Consider the following 4,433-nt stretch of genomic DNA (forward strand, 5'->3'; position numbering starts at 1 on the left):
AGCTCCTTGGACTGTGCTTTTTGAGCTGGGGCACTGCTGTAAATAAATAAGTACAGGTAATAATGCTTGCAAGTCGGTGCACATGAATAGTCCTATTGGGCCTACCCACGTGAGTAAAGTTACTTACATGCATAAATATTTGAACGATGAGGACCTTACATCATATACTCTTCGGGCAGGGACTCTGTCTTTGTATGTACTGGGACAAAGCACTGTGAGTGAACCTGTTTGCGGCCTCTGGGCGGAATCATAATCTAAAAAATAACAAGAAAAATCTGATTGCAAAGTTTTTTCATGCCATCGAGGACAAAAACACCAGTTGCCTTGTTTTGGCCAGGCAGAGGGAAGTTTTCCCTGCTTTTTGTTCATTCAGTTTAAAAAAATCTGAAATATGTGTTCTGTGTTCCTTAGAGGGGGCCACGAAAAGTTTTTCAGTACACTCAAACTAGAGAAAAGAACAGGAGTTCTTGTGGCACCTTAGAGACTAACAAATTTATTAGAGCATAAGCTTTCGTGGGCTACAGCCCACCCACGAAAGCTTATGCTCTAATAAATTTGTTAGTCTCTAAGGTGCCACAAGTACTCCTGTTCTTTTTGCGGATACAGACTAACACGGCTGCTACTCTGAAACCTAAAACTAGAGATGAGCTGCAGCCACAAAGTTGGGACTGGACCTTCCACTTAGGACAGGGGTGTTCTGGTTCTGCCCTTCCCCCCAAAATAAACACATATGAGTAAGGGGGGAAAGGAGTTAGGGCAGCCTATAATGTGGGACTCAGGTGATATGAGTTCTAATCCCAGCTCTACCCCCTGGATTGCGGGGTGACCTTAGGTGAGTCCCTGTACCTTAGTTTCCCCTTCTGCAAAACGAGGGTAGTGATTTACTTGACCTCCCTTTATAAAGTGTGTTGAGACCTCCTGATGAAGTGTCATGCAAGAGTTAACCTCGGGGAGAGGAGACGGATTGGATGAGGAATACAGGTTTGGGGTCCAATCTCTAATTAAAGCCTTTTGTATAAATTTAAAAAAAAAAAACCCATTCTGTGTCTGGTTAATATTTCACATATGGGGAGAGAGGGATGTGAACACAGCTTAAACCAGAGTTCGGTTTATGTGCCAGTTACATTACAATCAGATATTGTTTAATTAGGATGCAGCCTGAAAACAGGCATTTGGATAATTAAAACGGGCCAATTTTCTCCTAATATGAACAGTGGTTTTGGAGGGGGAGGTTAAGTTTTTTTTTTTTATACCGCAGAAAAATGTCACAACCCTCCGGTACTAAAGTTGACCAGAAAAATAAAAGCAATAGGCTGTTGGTTGGCATTGTCTAAGGAGGGAAGAGTTCAAGAACAACTGATACCTATCTCGCTGGCGGCTGGTTACAAAGCAGAGACAGAGCGAATGGGGGTAGGAAGGCGGATTGAGCATGGAAAGGGTTACACGCAGGGCGCAAAGCTGGCAGCAGCCGTGGTAAAGGGGGGTTGCCTGTCCCTTTAAGGCTCCGGCAGCTCTGGGAGAATTGCGGGGATAATACGATTGGGGCGGCAGGATCACTTACTTCTGACGTTCCAAAGCCTGGGGGAGTTGGCTGGAGATTGTTTCCCTTTGATAAGGTCCTGGCAACTTAGTAACAACTCAAGAGATGAAAAAAAAAATTCCAAGTCTGAAAGCTTTCATAAAAAAAAAAAAAAAAAAAGGCAACATAATAAAAAATCCTCCTTTGAAAAAGAATTAGCTCCAGCTGTATGCCAGGCTGCCACGGGAGTGTCTGGCGCAATGGTGCAACAGGAAGCTGAGGCGTGTATGGGATGGGGTTTTTTTTTTTTTGGTGGTGGGGAGGTGTTGCAGAAAGGCGCTTATCTCCCTTGCAGGACCGTTCTCTCGGTTCTTCACTTTGATGTGCACAGTTAAACCCACAGCTCAGTGTTTGTTGGAATAGCCTGGAGGACATTTGGTGCATGGAATGACTGCTTGAAACAGGACCTGAGTTGAAAGAAGGGGGGGTGGGGGGTCAGGAGAAGCAGGGAGGGATCAGCTCTTTTGTATTTTTTTTAAAGGGGGGGGGGGGGTGGTTGGTAGAAGGAGAGGATCACCCTGAACTCTTTTGCTTTTACTCATACATTCCCTGCAGCCGCTTTCTTCCAATGCTCTCAGATGCTATTGCAAAGCCAGAGAGGAGGAGGAAGAAGAAGAAAATATAGGGGGGGGGGCAATCGGTGCAACATTGCGGATACTTTTGGTGGGAAAGGGCCGGGGGGCGGGAGGGGGGTTGTTTTAAGGAGGAACGGAGCGGCGGCGGCGCCGAGAAAACTACTGAGATCCATGGTAAGTTGCAAAAGAATGTATGTGTGATCCTAGCGCTGCCCCCCCCCCCCCCGCGCTTTTCTCCCTCTCCGGGGCGCTTTGATGTGCTCTTCGCTGGGGCTTTGAAGTTTTAAGGAAAGCTATTTATGTGCTAGCTATGGGCAAGCAGGGCTGGGCTGACACCGGAGTGGGGGTTTATTTTATTTTTGAATTATGTTGCAAAAATCCGAGCTCTCGGTGCCTTCTGCGAGAGGGGAAGCTTTTATTTTATGGGCATGGTGGGGAAAGAGAGGCAGACATAGCAGGATGCATTTTTGTTAAAGGTGGATGTGGTGAGAATGAGATTTCTCTCCTCTCTTTCTCCCACCCCCTTCTCCTCCTCCATACCCCTCCCACACCCCTCCGCACCCCCTGTGAACTCCAAAGAGGCGCTGCACGCTTAGTTAGGGGTCAGTTGTTGCACAGGACTCGGAGGAAGCAAGTAGCTTAGGACTCTCCCCCTCTCTCTCTCTCTCTCTAAGATCTCTTTCCAACCTCTCATTTCTCTGCCCGTCGCCATTTCTGGAGCAGGTTTTTTTTATTATTATTTGGCAGGATTGTCCTTTGAGGGCTTGGCGCCTCCTGGATTGTTTCTTCCCTTCTTTAGTTTTTATTTTTAGAGGGTCTCTCTTTTTTTCTTTTCTTTTTTGTTTGCAGGAGGGGTGGTTGGGTGTATTTATTTTTGCTCTAAGGTGGGGAGCAGGGGGCTGAGCTTGGAGGAGATGAGAGCCCAGGCACGGGATGCCTGCAGCAATCAGGTACATTATAGACAAGGGGGAGGCACTTTCTCTCTCTCTCCCTTTTCTGCAAACGGGACTCGATATTGCAACACTGATGATAATAGGGGTGACACTGCTTGTTTATGTGTGTGTGAATTTCTGCTTGGGTTTGTGCAGCAAAGAAAAAAGCCAGGAACTCAGTTCACGCTTTCTGATTAGTTTGAGAGCCTTTCACATGCTTATTAAACCAGCTTTTTATTGGATGGAAGCAGGTTTTATTAAAACTGTAGAGAAGCTTTTAAAAATCATTCTGCACCGTAGTGAGTGTTTACTTTTTATTGATCTTTTTTTTAAAAACCTATAGCAAGATTTAGTTAGTTTCACATTTACCTTCTAATGATGGAAACTTGTTCTAATAAAAAAAAAAGTCACTAGTGAGTCAGCCTTTGGAGGCAAATGGGTTGGTGATTTTTTTTTCTTCTCTCTTTCAAACTTTTAACAAGTGCATGTGCTTAACTTAACCAAATCCATGGGAGTTTGTTTTCTTATTTTGAAGGTTGTAGTTAACTCAACTACTAACTCTAAAATGAGTCAGAACTGTTTTTAAAATGAAACATTGTAGTGACCCCCCCCCCCCCCCCAAAGGTCTTTCTGAACGTGCCGGTCCAAAACAGCATTCAGCATTGTGCTAGGAGGGCTTCTGGTGATCATAATCTAAATTTTTAAGGAGTGAGAGGAGAGGGGGGTAAAATGGAAACCAGATGCCGAGAAAGGCACGTCTTGTTCCCTGCCTTGAGTTATCTACAAAAAAGAGGCAAAATTGGGGGGGGGGGGGGTGTTTGTGCGTGCGCAAAACTGGTTTACCCTGCAAACAGCAGGACAGAGCCAAGTTTGTGTGCCTGATGCTATCATTGAGAGGGGAGAAGGTTACCTGTATTTTTGTAAAGAGGGGTGTCTTCACTGGAGACGGGTTTGGTAGGTTGTGATTATATATGGAGTGTAAGTGAAGGGTTAATTCTTTTTCTTTCCAGCCCCCCCCCAAGCCCCCCCAAGTTAAAAGTGCGCCGGGAGTTCAGAAAAGCATATCTGATACTTTTGATTAACACTGCAGATAGCTGCGTTGATTTTTTTTTTTTTTTGAATGTGAAGAGTTGAAAAGCCTGTTTACTTTTTGTCTTTGATGTTGGGTGGATCTGGTTTTGATTAGATCAATACTCTTTTCTTTTCTTTTTTTCCAGAGAGGAGGCTCAGAGGATCTCCTGCTGACTTGAGAGAGAGGCGCACATACACATACACACACATAGAGGCAGATTACTGAGGAATTTAAGGGGGGGGCGGAAAAACCCTACCAGAAGAACTCGTGGAGCC

Source organism: Emys orbicularis, chromosome 13, assembly GCF_028017835.1.
Source record: "Emys orbicularis isolate rEmyOrb1 chromosome 13, rEmyOrb1.hap1, whole genome shotgun sequence".
NCBI classification, from domain to species: Eukaryota; Metazoa; Chordata; order Testudines; family Emydidae; genus Emys; species Emys orbicularis.